Source organism: Plectropomus leopardus, chromosome 15, assembly GCF_008729295.1.
Source record: "Plectropomus leopardus isolate mb chromosome 15, YSFRI_Pleo_2.0, whole genome shotgun sequence".
In the NCBI taxonomy this organism is placed as follows: Eukaryota; Metazoa; Chordata; class Actinopteri; order Perciformes; family Serranidae; genus Plectropomus; species Plectropomus leopardus.
This window is the reverse complement of record NC_056477.1, coordinates 28052558-28068548: the sequence shown is the minus strand read 5'-3', so window position 1 is coordinate 28068548 and position 15991 is coordinate 28052558.

The following is a 15991-nucleotide window of genomic DNA, read 5'->3' as shown; positions in this document are numbered from 1 at the left end:
CTGACATGACATTGTTACACATCAAAAATGTTACCATTTTTCAACTCACACAAGTGAGTGAGTTCTTTTCTTCAAATATGTGCCGAAGAACTCAAGGCAGTCCTGTTCAGGATGACTCTGACAATAACCATGTAACATTGTAAGTTGATTTTGAGAAGATTAATGGAGAAGTCAGCTCAAATTACATCATAATAATTTGACCATTTCCTCCTATTTGAAATGTCATTGAAAAAATAGAGAAAGAAAAATGAAAAAGTAAGTTAAATAATGTCTTTCAATCAGATTTAGCTGTGGAGTAATACACCAAGTAGCTGCAATGAAAACTTTTTTCAAAATTTTCTGCTGATAAAAACACATTATTTAAATCATCATGATGATGATTGTGTTTATATGACAAAAAAAAAGAAAGAAAAAAAAAGATTGATTGATTTCAGGCCTGCTCACTCTGGGTTTGTGATTTAGAGAAACTGCATAAACTGATGGCTTGTTTTCAACCTGTCCAGTCAGCATGACATGATGTAGCGATGGCGCTGTGTCCTCAGAATACGAAAAATGAGGGCCAAAACTACAAAAATAGGACCCAACTTTGTATGAGTTGGAATTTTTTTACACTCACACACAGATTTAATCTTTTTTACTTTAATCATTTCAGGTTTTGGTAAAAGTGTTGTCAGAATCTGTAGGTTATATATTTGTTTCCTATTTAACTCTTTGAAACCTGCAGCAACATCACTTTCTTGTGCTGCTTTCAGGTGCCTTTCACAAGTATTTAACCTTTGAATTCTAAGCAAATTTGTGTAATTTCTTTCAAAAACTTGAGAAAAACTGATCAAAAAGAATTAGAAAATTATTTTTTAAAAAAGATAAGGAAAAATATGTCGTGAAAAATGTCTAAAAACTTAAAGGGGTAAAAGGGGTATTTCAAATTTTATTTGTAAGTATTTATAGGTATTATTACATGTATAAAATTATTTTCCAGAATTCTATGAGATGTAGCATGTTTGTTTTTGATGTTGTCATTCTAGCTTTCCCTTTTTCTTTCTCTTCTCTTTTTTTTATGAACTTTTAGTTCATTTTCATGCACTTTTTAATAATAAAGCCAATTTGCTAAAAATAAATAAATAAAAAGAAAGAAAAAAAAAATCCAGTGACATTCTGTTTACGCCCACCAGATGTTGTAAGTATTTTTTTTAACTGATGTAAACTCATTTTGGGTGACCAGGTAACAATTTAACCACATTACTGGGACTGCTACAATTTGAAATTGCCTCCTGTATTACATCATGTCCCTTTCACCCTCTTTGTTCTCCTCAATAACCTACAAATGCTTACTTTGTGTCACCAATGTGTGCGTGTGTGTGTGTGTGTGTGTGTGTGTGTGTGTGTGTGCATACACATTTAAATTGACCAAAACACAAAAAATGTTTACCAGACAGATGGTTCCAGCAAAATTTTCTTAACAGAAATGACCAAGATTGAGTGAAGAAACAAACAAAAGAAAAGAAAGAAAGAGCCCCCCCCCCCCAAAAAAAAATACCCACACAGAGGAAAGACATACCTTAGCATGAGGAAGAAGCGGCGAGGCAACCAGGCAGGCAGGCAGCCGGCCTGAACTGTAATTAATGAACAAGTTTCTCATGATTAACTTTTATTAAGCGATACTCCTGAGTCCTCCAGCCGGCAGGTAATAGGAGAGGCCTGGGGAGAAGGAGAGAGGGATGGAGCGAGGGAAGGACGAAGGAGGGAGACACTCGACCCCATTATTTCTCCTCAGCCGCTCGTAAAAACAGCATCCCGTAAACTCATAAAATCCTTTCCCACTGTAACTGGGCCCTTAAGCTCTGGCCTGGTGAATTAGAAGGGCACGCAACGCACAGTGAGGAAGGCCCACTATAGAAGGAATGATACACGTCTGCATTTTTACATGTTATTTTTCATGTGCAACACGGTATTGGTATCTTGAGAAATGGCAGTGAGATTTATTATTGAAGAACTGTCAAGTAAAAGAGAATACTGTACCTGACTGACTGATTGATCACAGAAATGTTTTATACTGAAATACTGTTCCTGGTTCTCACACTGAAAAAAACAAATAAACACATTTTATAGGTAATTACTTACTGTACAGTGGATTTAGCTAACCAGTCAAAAACCAAGAGCAAAACTAACTAAATGAATAGAATAAAATCGCATTACCGCTCTGACAGATAGAGAGCCAGGCTAGCTGTTTCTCTAGCCTCCAGGCTTTATGCTAAGCTAGGCTAACTGACGCAAGCTATATCAAAATCAGGCAGATATAACATTTACATTTTTGGTCATTTGAGGGTTTTGTTTGATTTTATATGTACAAAGTCTTGGCTTTTCAGCAAATGAAACACTTACCACGACATTCAGATGATGAATATAAATTTGAAGCTTGTAGAGCCATGATGACAAGCTAGCAGTGGACACTGCAGTGCTACTTAATGCCACTTGTTTCTTCTGTCTTCCTGAAATTATTAGTGAAAGGCTTAATGTTGTTAACGATGTAAGGCACTTTCAGGGCCACTGGGTTTTAATCTGATTTCAAGTTTTTCTTTTTTTTTTTTTTTACAATATCAAAACCTCTTGAAACCTGGTGGCGATCCTCTTGAGCTTGTTCTGAGCAGATTGGCATTGCGCATTAAAATATAATGACTTTTGTCAATATGGGTATGCTACATAGTGTTAGCTTTGCTATATTTTCCACAAACTTATCGAGTTCATTTTACAGAAACCATGAGCACCATAATATATACATTCAGATTTATTGACATTGTAAAAAAGAGAGAATATGACAAAATTCTGACTGTGGACCATTGAGGTGTTCATAAAGTTAGACTATGTGCCCATTCCTTGATTAGTTAAATTCTTTTAGTCCTTGGGGGGTCCACCTATCAAAAGAACCAAAACAGCCTATCATTAAAAAAATTTATATAGTAATGTAAAGTCCATTACTAACTGTATACTAATTTTGTTCGGACCACGGACCAGTTCTTCTGACATAAACAATATTTTCCTTTCTTCCTGCTTGATTTTGTTACTTCACCAGCTACAAATGAAAGTATTACCAAGATACCCTGTGCATTACTGGTACAACCTTAAGAGTACAGCACGGACTCTGTAAGACAGATGGGATTTGTCACTTTGAAGGCATTTTTTCTCAAAATGTGTTTTTGACTCAATGTAACTGAAAATGATAGACCAAGTCACAAATGCCTCCTGGGCCTAGCTTCATACTTAACACACAGACATTAGAAGTTTCTTTATTCAACTCTCACAAAGAATAAAAATGTGCTTACTTTTTAAAATACTGAACTGTGTCTTTTCTTTATTCTTCAACCCTTGTCATACTTCTGCCAGGCTTTACACATGCTTGTGATGACATTTAAAAAATACCATGGCAACAGGCTTGGTTTAGTTTAGGTTAGTGATTAGTCCTCTACAAAGAGTGATGTTTCTCTTTTTTGTTCTTTATTGCTTTGACTCAAGAGATTGGCTCTCCCATTAGGGCAATGATTAACATATAAGATATAAGTACACTTTTGATTAATTTAATAAAAAAGACAACAGGATATTAATAAAAGACCCACATATATGCAGGCAAAGAGCCGGATGTAGCTCAGGAGTGTCAGCTGGGCCATCCCTAACTTATTGTGCCGATACTCTGATATAGGTGTAATAAGGCCAATAGAAATCTCAGATCATCGATATCTTTAAATCTGCCAAAATGTCCTTGGGAAGAGGCCTCTGGAACAATTTTAGATGCCATAAATATGTCGGGAAAAAGAACAACACCAACCTGGCAATATCTGATTTTTACTGAAATGTTCAATCCCTGAATATCAACCCCTGCTGAATAGATTTCCCCATGTCCAACAAAACTCCATCAGGCTTTGTAGAATATATGAAGAATCACAGCAAATCAAAATGGAGTTCATATTTCCACATATAATAAACAGAGATCCAGCCTGCTAACACCTAGCGAGGTCTGTGTGTCTCGGTCGTTTGAATCGCATGGCACAAAGCCGCCGTGGTCTTCACACGGGAGCATTTCATAAGGCGGGCATCCTCCTCAGACGCACTTCATAAAGGAGCATTAGCCATTAGACTCGAGGGCTCATCCCGGCCGCTTTAGGACTGCCGTGTCTCTTAGCATGCCTGCTAGCATGTTATTAAAATGACATCTGCTTTACGACAATTCCACACAGGGTCACAGTGATGGTCTTTATCCATTACCTGCTTGGTGTTTTCCATGTGAGTTCAGGAGAACAGGGAGTAATGAAAAATGTACAGAAAAGACCAGAAAGTCTGCAAAACAAGTGAGAATCTGTTTGAAATCCACACCGCTGTATCTACCTGATAATCTTGTGTCCGTCACATTGTTGCAACCATATCATCCATTTGTTTTATGTTCGCTTTTCTCTCTCCTGTTACCTCCGTGCTGCTCCCTCACACTGCTCACACACACTGCAAACAATAAACCCCATTGTGCATAATGGCAAAAGGAAAGGGACATCAGTTATCTTGCATACTTGTGTGTGCATGTGTGTGTGTGTGTGTGTGTGTGTGCACATTTGTGTGTTTAGAAGAGAAAGGTGCATAGTGAAGGTGAGGGCACAAAGAGAATGAGTAAAGAATTCATATGTATAGGAGCATGTGTGTGTATGTGTGTGTGTGTGTGTGTGTGTGTGTGTGTGCGTGCGTGTGTGTGTGTGGGTGAGTGTGTGTGTTTGCAGCTGCATGACTGTGTACATGTGTGTATGTATGTTTCTGTGCATGAAAGGACCAACACATTCTTACCCCAACTAGGCACATACTGCTGCTTGGTTAATGGACTTTTACGTCTACACATGACATAATAGGTATCCTCCAGCATCTCCAGCGTTAATGTTCTGGGATGCTGTGTCAATTAACGCCTGTCACATGCATTGTGTCTTTTCAAAATAAACTACATTTTTACAGGCAGTTTTCAGTTTTTGCTCATTAGATGCATGCAGTGAAAACATTTTGACTGATAGCTTGTATTTATGTTTATTTCCTTGTGCAGCCAAAGTAGGTGGTAGGTTACAGTCACATAAGCATGCAGTTAGGTTGGGGCAACAAAAGCAAATAGTTAGGTTTAGGCAACAAAAGCATAGTTAGGTTTACGCCTATGAACACACTGCATGTGTGAACAGGGCATGACAGCAACCTTACCAAAGTGCTGCATCTTGCATGCTTGCAGTGTTCACGCTGCCAGCGTTGTTGCTGCAACACTTTTGCAGGGCTGCCGGCTACTACTACTGTATTTCTACAATTAAAAGCACATACGTCACTCATTTACGAAGTTGTGCAAGCTCCTGTATTGTCAACATCACGGTCTTGCAAATATTTCATAGTAGATGCTTTAAGTCATCAGTGATGGGATTCTGTAGACAGAGACGTTGTTAGAGGGCATTTACTTTGAAACGGAAATGGGAAAGGTTGAGGTGTTTTTGTATTCCTGCATGTGTGTGACAGATAAAGACACTGAAACTGTAATAAAAGGTGGTATAGAGTTGATATAATTATCAAAGCACAATTTTAAATGTCTATGTTTGCACACAACCAGGCATGTCACACGGAAAAACAATTGGCAAGCCATTGTTTCTCTGGATACACTGTGCCTGAGAGGAGCTGAGACAGGTTACGTGATGCTCACGCAATGCTCATGCATGCAGTGTGTTCCAGGCATTATGCAACAAAAGCACATACTTCGGTTTAGGCATCAAAACACGTAAGGTTTACAAAAAAAAACTAAAAAAAAAAACATGGTTTTGCTCAATACTTAAATGGGAAGTGAAAAGTGGGCTCCTGGTTGAAAGTGTGGGGTTTGTTGCACCTTACTCCAGCCTCACTATAAAGACTTTTTTGGCATATCATACCACCGCAAATGGTGCCTTTTTGCATCTGTGCTGAAATCACTGACCAAGCAGAGGTATTTGACGATTTGGGAATGAGAACTGGCTGGAAGGACACGTGTGTTCTGTATATGCATGGTTTTGTGTGTTTACTTGCATGTGCATCTGCCAGTGAGCGCAGAAAAAATGTGTGTATTAAAGTGTTTTTGTGTGTACACATGCATGTATGTTCATTGCGTGCTATGTTTCATGCAGATGTTGCAATATCAGGACAAAGGAGCGCATGGGAGAGATGGGACGGGAGGAGCTTTCGCCGCACGGACAGAAAATGTATGCATCTTGCTTGCCAAATGTTGCACCTATTCAAATGCAATCCCACTTATCTTTGCAATGAAAAAATGCTAAGAATACCTTCCTGACTGTATCTGTGTCCACCATGCCCAGCAAAACAAGTTAACCTGTTGTTTATGGATATAATCGGGGAATCGGCCACTGCTATTGCTACCTGCCAGCGCTGGACTTTGACAATAGCTCTGAATTTATGCTCATATATTTCAGTATATCTGTGTATGAAGTGAGGACACACAATAGGGCCGGCAGCTCGGCTGATGTATCAGCTCCCAGCCTTCCTTGGGTCAGGCTGACACCTCTGGAAATTGAAAACGGCAAGGGCCTTGTTCACCGACGAATGGTCCTACAGTGCGGAGACGCACACAAACACACGTCCAGGCATTTCCCATTCATGGGATATATATTCCCATGCAGCCCCTTGCGCAAGAGATATTTTAAAACATGAATGAAATCTAAATGAAATCTTAACATACTAGTGCGGCGCTACGCATCCCTCATGCCTCGTGTGGATTGCACGCGCTCAGTGGAGAGTTCACAGCGGGGCAACCCCGGTAATGGAGGAGCTGTTTGCAATGCAACCTAGGTTTAATGTGAGCGACTGCAAACTCTTGATACATGGTCACCTTCCTTTAGCCGCTTGCTGTGATACAAGTACAGCTGCATTTACACTGCAAGACATCACCATCAGAAAACGTACTCTGAACTAAATTTAATCAAAAGTACACTCATCAGAGATATACTAAGAACTTCGTCTTTGTGATTTACTAACAAGTTACTAAATATACTAATGGTATGTCAATATTGCTACGAAAGACGTAGTAAAATACAATCAAGTGTACTTGACCATACTGTTTTGAAACACCATTAAGATGCACTTCAATATACTTGTATATATACAAAGATATATACTTATATTTTACTCCCAATGGAGTACTTAAAAAAAACATACTTTAATCCAGTTTTTTTGCTATTTGAAGTATTTTTAATTATTAATTAAGTACACTTGAAATGGATTACAAATTCAAATAAATTTTACTTAAAATATATTTTCATCATATTTTATTCTGAAGGTAACCATATTCAATTATTATTACAAGTGTATTAACAGTTATCAATAAATAGATCAAAGTATGCTAATAAATGTACTTGCTGTACTTATAAAATGGCACTTTTCTCTACCATAAGTACAGTTAAATCAAATTTTCAGGCAGTTGTTAGTTCACCTGTAATATGCAGCGTTTTTATAATTTAAGTAGTAAAATGTGTTAAAAAGATACATTTCAAGTACAATTTATGTGAGTTTGTTAAACATTTCAACTGCACTTACGTTACAATTAATAGGGGAGTAAAGGACTATATTTTTTAAATAGTACAGCGCAGTTGTAATTAAGTGCATCTTAACAGTAAGTACAGTAAAGTGCACTTAAATGTATTTTAGTATGGCTTTTAGTATGGCTTCAGTCTTTCTAATGACATATCATTTGTATATTAAGTATGATAGTATATCAAACACTCTTTTTGCGCATTAATTCTGTGGTCATGAAATACTTGCGCTTAAGCATAAATACGCTTAAGCATAAATACTTATGCTTAAGCATAAACACTTATGCTTAAGTATGCTTAAATTAAGTACACTTTTTTACTTTGTTTGAACCAGTATATGGTTTCAAATGTTGTCTTTTTTCATCTAAATTTGGCAACTGATGCATCAGTTGTAATTGTAATGTTAGCTGCTATGGGGAATACAGGCCCACTTTAAGCCTTTATGGACAGAAGCCCTGCGGTGCTCCTGTACATCACCCAACCTTTACATTCCACTCCCCCATTAGCAGTGTTATTTAAATCAATTTGCTGTTTCTGTAATAAAATCAATGGAGTAAGCCTTCAGTCCTTATTCAAATAACGTAGCATGTATTAGTGTCACAAGAGTTCCATCCTGACATGTCAGAGCAGCTACAGCTTATTGCTTATTGCCTAAGCCATTAATTGATTTTTTCCCCCAGATCCTATAATTTAATATGTCCAGTATATGTCAGAGTGCTCACTGTGCAAACTGGCTCTTCTGATATAGAAAAAAGAAAAAAAAAAAAAAAAGTCAGCACACCGCATTAAGTCAGACAACTTAATTCCAACAGTGCAAATTGCATTCTTTTTCTATTGTTTCAACTAAGTGGTTTCAAATGTGGCTGTGACTGTTTCCACTTATGTGCTCTTAAAAGGCATGACTCATCTTAAATACCTCCATGAGTGCACTTAGGGACAAAACAATTTGATTTGCTTTTAAATGCGTTAATATGTGCAATTCAGGGCAAAATATGACATGATTATATGTTGGGTCATGTTAACATTACATTGTATAACTGCAGCGACCAAGATGTAGAGGAGAGTACACCTATTTAACATGTATGAACTGGCTCAGTCTGTGTGAGGTAACGCTATGATATACAGTACAGAGCAGCAGGCAGTATCAGACTGAGGAGCAAGGCCAAAGCTGTTGTTTTGAGACACTGGATATATTTTTGGTACAAATCTGTAGGTATGAGTTACATATTAGGGATTTCTATTCCACAGTTTAAAATGTACACATGGTACATATTTTACAGGTTGATTTCTGGATCTTAAAAAAAAAAACACAATGTATTTGAAGTTGACTACTTTAAGGCCAACAAAGGATAACGTTTTAAAAACTAAAGATGGGTGTCACTATTGATGCCTATACTAAATCTTAATTTTGGGAACCACTTTTTTCATTTTTTTTTCCAAATAAAAAATAATTGACCTTCCTAAATAAATACAGTTTTCTAATATAAAGCTAAAATTACCTGATCAAAGAATCAGTAAACATTGCAGCATCTGACCAAACATCCAAAAATATCTGTCAATACAGTTTTTGATACTCAATTATTACAAAATTTTTGGTTGGTAGAATGTGTTGTGATTTGACATGCTTTTAACATGGAAGACACTTACGACTCAATGATGACATGATGTTACATTACATGGTGTGACATTTATATGATATTACATACGTGATGTAACATGATGTTACATGATGTTACGTGACATGATGTTACCTATGTGATGTCATGTTATATAATGTTACGTTATATTATCTTACATAGTGCTATGTTACATAGTTTTACGTACGTGATGTTATGTTACATGATGTTACAATGCATGAGGTTATACTACATGGTGTGATGTTACATGATGGTACACTACATGATGTTACATTTCTTGATGTTACATTACATCATGTCATGTAACATGATGTTGTATTACATGATGTTTCATTACAAACAAAGCATGATGTTTTTTTCAGGATCTTACCAAGTAGTTTTGTTGCCTAATCCTAACGGTTACCTTTTAAAACATGAACTGTATGTTACAATGTGTGTCAACTGTGTGTCACATGAACATGCATGAAAGGTACCCTGTGCATCCTGACCACAAATCAAGAGGTGTGACAAAGAAGCTCTATTTAATGACCTGGGAATGAGAACGCATTGGAAATATCTGAATGATTTTACAAAATAGAAAGTCAGAGGTTGCACTGGTGGACTCTTGACCTCAGTCTTTCTAAAATCCGGTAAGTTCAGCCCTGCTGAGACAAGTTGCGACAATGTTTTTTTTTTCAAAAATCTTTAGTTTTTGTTCAACAAGCACACTCACAAGCTTTTCAATCCTGACTTCACTTGACTTGTCTTTTGATCCCATACTTATTGACGCCTACATCACATTTAAAAAAAAAGTCGTGCCACACTAGATAATGATCAGAAAATGTACTGAAATCCTCTCCTTCTATCTAGTTCATAAGTGACACTTTCACCTGAAAACGTCAAAACTTGTAATAAAAAAAACAGAAAACATGCAAGTCCATGTTGGCCCTGCCACATCTCAACTCCAAGTGTATGAAGTCACCATCTGAGCTAACAGATTGTATTTCTCTCTCTCTCTACCTCTTCCCACCTCTGTTTCACCTTCTCTTTTCCTTTTTTTCTTCTTCTCCTCGCTCTTTCTCACTCATCACTCTGAGTGACGAGCCTCTGCCGATGAACCGGAGTCGGAGAGTCAGGCAGCGACACCGGCCCACCGATGTCGCTCGGCGGTGTCGCCCACCGTCCGCCGTGTTGACGAAAACAAGGATTTACACATATTAATGAATAAGACACCGTGACACCTTGGGAGAGGTCTGGGAGAGAGAAAAGAGGAGGAGGTGGAGGAAGCAGCAGTGGGAGGGTGGGAGTGAAAATGGAGAGAAGGAGGGGTTGGGTTCATTCGGTATCAATTTAGTTGGTATTCCTTAGGGGATATGCTAATATTTTCTGAGTAGCTGTGTTCCCTCTCTGTCTCTTTATTTCTGTCGCTCTCTCTTTGTGACCGCTCTACCTTGTTAGGGCTGTGGCCTCTTCCCGAACGGGAAGCAGCGGCGGAGAGTTAGAGATGAAGAAAAAAAACAGGCAAATAAATAAATAAGTGGCATACAACAAAAAGAAGACAGGGCTAGGAAGACTGATAGAGGGAGGGAAGGAGGGAGGGATGGTAGCACCTTGACGCCGATGTACAGCTGCTCTCTCTCTGCACGCCGGTTTCACCTTTCCAACCCCCTCCTGTCTGTCGAGTGACGCGTTTGATTTCGCCGCATTCATACATCAGTGCGCCCGTGCAATGCTGACACCTCATCTCAGCCTGCCGACTTTGGCTACCGAGGGCCCTGCTTTGCATAGTGCATACCCCCCCGCCTCCTCCTCCTCCTCTCTTCCCTCCTCCTCCTCCTCTCCTCCTTCTCTTCTGTGGTGACACTCTGCCCATCTTTAAAGAGAGAAAGATAGATCAGGAGTGGAAGCCGGGTTTGGAAGGGGAGGGAGAGCAAGATTGCAAGTGACAGAGGGGAGAAGCGAGGGAGAGGGCTTCTGGAGGAAGAAATCAGAAGAGAAAAGAGACGCTCCTCGCTAATTTATGCCATCGCTATCCCTCATCTTTTTCATTGTTGCTCCCTGTCAGTTAAAAAAATACATTCTTGCAGCTTTTTCCCCACCATGGCGACCATATGCTATGACTTTTACCTTTAATTGACTGCACATGCACACATCATTTAAAAGATACGACGAATTAAAACAACACCCATTTCCTCGGAACCTCGGTAATTATGTTTGTCCAATTAGTAAGCGGCTCGAACTGTAAGAGCACTCCTTCAGAGAGCAGTTCTTATTATAATCCTGGACCACATGGTCAGCATGGAGAGCCTGGCACACGCTCAGGACAATATGACAGCTCCGGATTTTTTTTTTTTTTTGATATGCATATTTTCTCCGCTACGTGCTTGGTAATTGTGTGCTTATTAGTTTTAATGGGTTTAGTGAAATAAATCTGGTATGCTAATATGAGGAAATACTCACAAGGCCCAAACTGGAGGTGTTGGGTTAATAGCTGAACCGCTGACAATGACGCGGCAGTTGAATAAGCACAGCACAATGCAAGTGTGATAAAGGACGGTTTTAAAAGTGATCGGGCTGGTATTGTCACGGCCTTGACTGATTTCAAAGATCCAAATGCAAGAAAATGTCCTTATTTTACACAGCCAAAAGCTATTATGACTGCATGTTAGAAACTTTACGTTCTCAGTTGAGTTTGAACCTTGAAAACCAGCAGTTGAGGAAACAATCACACTGCAAAGTGTGTTTTGTAGCTGTTGTGGCGCTTTTGGTCATATCACAAGATTTTGGCATGTGCTGTTCAATTCACTGACAATTGGGCAAACTCCAAATCCAAAAGCATGCAGTGTATTGATCAAATATTGAAAGGATGACCTTGTGATAGAGTATCCATTGTCAAATTCTTTGAAGACATAGGTATGTGTGGATTACAATGAAAATCAGAATTTGTCAAACTTGGGTCTGAGTGCAGGCAGCCTCTATTGGCATTGTCTTTATTTTGTGGTTGAGAGGAGAACACAGGTGTTTTGTGGCACAGGACTCAGAATGGGATGTCCTGAGGGTGGCTATTGCATCCACCTTGTTGGTGTACTCAGATAATGAGAATTCATGACAATGGTCTTTGGCTGTGGTCTAAGAACTGGGCAACAGTTTAGGCCCTGATCAAACAGAGTATGTTTTGCAGGTTGCCATGTCTTTTTTTGTACTTGCTAAGCACCCACAGATCGACCTATCCTTATTCATTATTTTGCATTAGTGTAAACCCATAGAGCTGTACCTTAAAAATGGACTAGCAGTGGGAACCTGGGGAATGGACACAAGGAAATGTAGTGTTTCCTGCTGGTGTAGGATGATGGTCATTTCAAGGCTTACTTTAGGATGAGTCAGTGACAGTTTGACAATCTGCTGTCAATCATCTGGCCTATCTACAGTTGGTAAAAAGATTAGAAAGTAGTTGAGACGATATATTTTTTTCCAGAAATATTTTGCAGCTTGCTGAGGAGAACATTGAATATGAGGTAAGCTTGGCTAAATACAAACCAAGACCTGTACACTGCCACTTGTTGTTGCTACTATTGTGTAAGATGTGCTCTCTTTTATCATTTATAGAATTTATTTCTCCTACCTAACTGTCTGCACTATTGTATTTTATGTAAATTGTACATTTCTGCATTTTTAATGGTGTATTGGTTTATTTGTTTGTATGTAATTTCGCCATGTTTGAGTGAAGCTAAAGAGAAATTTCCAGACAGTAAAGTCTTTCTTCTTTCTTTCTTTCTTTCTTTCTTTCTTTCTTTCTTTCTTTCTTTCTTTCACCACTACTGAAGACATAACTCTCAATTAATATGACCGGACAACAGGACAACATGTACAAAGTTTTTTTTCAACTCCAGGCCACAAAACTACAACATGAACATAAAAAAGTAAGGCAACACTAACTGCAGCAGAGTATCCAGAACTGAGTTGCCATGCGCAGATTGTCAAAAGTAAGATTTTTAGAACACAAACATTTGGTATAAAAAAAAAGACATTACAGAATAATTCATGTTGCCATTATGTCCTTGTGACTGATCATGGTTGGCAGAGACCTGCTGGTACATACATTTCAAATGTGCATTGGCACATAGGCTCACTTTCCCTCATGTTAAGCACTATCTCTGTCCATGTCGCCTCATTAGTCTCTGTCAGTGTGCAGACAATATATACACAGTCACACACATCCCTGATTCTAGTCCTCCTTTCAAAGAGGCAGTAGTGAAAGTTACAAACGATAATGATAATAAAGTTAGGTAGCTTGGTGGTAGATACAGAAAAAAGTCACATACATTCATATGGATATAGATACCCACTTACTATATCTAGCAAGAGTTTGGCCTAATTTTTGCAAGGTTAAAAATTGAATTTTAGAAGCCGTGGGTAATTGGTGCACTGTAAAAAGGGCCATATATTATCCCTGGGGGAACGACTCGTTTAGAGTTGAGGCTAAAAATGTGCTAAAGGTAGAGATTATTTACCACACTGTGAAGATGGAATCTTGGGATCGTTCGTTTAGTGCAGAAAAGTAGTACAAACTCAGCATGAATTATGTGTGCGTGCTGATAAAAAGTGCCGGCAGACAAGGTATCATACATCAATACTAATGTCACATATTGACACCTTTCCCCCTCTTTTTGTGTGTGTGTGTGTGTGTGTGTGTGTGTGTGTAAAAGTGAAAGGGAGGACAGGAGAAGAAGAAGGGAGTGTGAATGTCACTTTGAACTGTCACACTGTTGCACCCCCCCCCCCCCCCCCCACACACACACACACACACACACACATGTCCTAATGAGACAGAGGGGCTTCCACTGTGCCAATCCAGGGGCCAAGGTGGGAAAGACACTTCTCTCCCTGCACCCATTGTAAACACTCCCCCCACCAGACTCACACACACACACACATAAACACCCGCTGAGGCCTCCCAGGTCCTGACAGGATCAGATAAATCAGGCTCTCGACACTCCTCCGCCCTCTCCGCCTCTCCATTCCTGCTGCCCCTCCCCTCGCCACCTGGGGTGGGAGGCGAGTGTTAATTTTCTTCAGGGAGAAATGGAGGGGAGGGAACGAGCGATGGGGAAAGGATGAGTGTGTGTGTGGTTGTGGGGTGTTAACCCAGACTTCTAAACACCTGCTTGGAGAAGTGGAAGTCGCACAACCATTACAGTTGCTGTGAGTCGTTCAAGTCCATCAGCTCATGTGTTCTATGAATGTCAAAGGGCAAAATAAATAAATAAATAAATAAATCTATTTGTTTCTTTTTCAAAGCAGCATATCAACTGTTTTTCAATAGTTGGTGATATTTTTTAAAACATAGAATCACACACTGTTTGACTGCGCATTACACGTTTTTTAGACTTTGTAATTTAACCCTTTTAAACCTGAATCAACATCAGTTTTCTTGTGCTGTATTTAGACACCTTCACATCATTTAAACAAAATGGTTTTCTGTTTTTTGAAAACATGGGGAAGAAAGCAGTGGGTAATTTCAATTTGTACAATTTGAGGGTTAATGGAAACCTGCCTACTGATAGAGAGTGAGGATGAGAAGGTGGAAGGTGGACTATTACAGTGTTTCTGTAAATTAGTAATTAGAGTGCTGCTTGGTCAGTAAATAACTAAAACTGCCCCACCCAACATCACTGAGTATATAGCTTTGTTAGCAATTCATTATAAATCAATGCTGGATAAGTATTGTCAATACCTTTATTTTAACCCTCAACTTGGTCTCATATGGTGCTATATCTTTGAAACCTCTGGGCCAAAAGTGATGACTGACTAAAGATTTCTCATTTTATTTGGTCAGGATGGTACATGGTGAAACTAAGTTCACGATACAGTGGCACCTTAGAAACAAATCTGGTTCTGAAACCTGCTCTGATCTTTCTTGAGCTCTATTGTGGCTTGCAAAAGATCTGGTTATTTTTGGTGTTGATCTCTGCTCTCTCTTAAAATGGTATGAACTATGAGATCATGTTTGGACTCACACAGACAAACAGTAGGGGAAGTAAGTAAGGGGTCAACAAGCAATGTTGATGCCAACACAGTTCCACTGCTATTTGGTGCAGAAGACTCACTCAAATGCTGTTTTCCATCCTGCTAAACTGGCCTCTGGGGCTAATTATCCTGTTGGCTGGGTTCAGATGCCACACAGTGGGAGAAGTGGAGGGGGGTGAAGGGGCAGTGGGCAAGGGCAAAAACTGAGGGGGGTTGAGGGAGCGCTCACACCCAGGTGTGCGGTCTCCGAGCTAGTTTGACCTGCGGGGTCAGATCCGCCGCCAAGCCAAGGCTTTTTTTTCCCCTCACCTGGATTTCCTCAGCTCGTTTTTTGTGCGAGAATGCTCCTTCGCAGCTGAGCTGGGAGCCGCCCAGTACAAACCGCACTCGCCCACTGGTGGCCGATGAGCAACTTGACTGGAAAAACAAAAGGCTCAGACGTACACGGACGCAAACAAAACCCATCTGTGTGTTTTTTCATGACAGTTAAGACAATGACTGTTTGGGATTTTTAATTGAAAGGGAGATATGGCCCCTCATGGCAACCCATCTGTTCAAAATTGATATCTGAGCGACAGTTGCCCTCTCATCTCCATCGACAAACAAGCGTGAGGTTTTCAAGCCCTATTTCATTTATTTCAGGTAATTGAAATGTGAGGCACGCTTGTGGGTCGATAAAGACGGAGGAAACTAATAAACAACACACTGTGTTTATTGTTTTAATCACGCCGGATGATTTATTATTTTCTTCCTTTTTTTTCAAGAGTTTAAAAA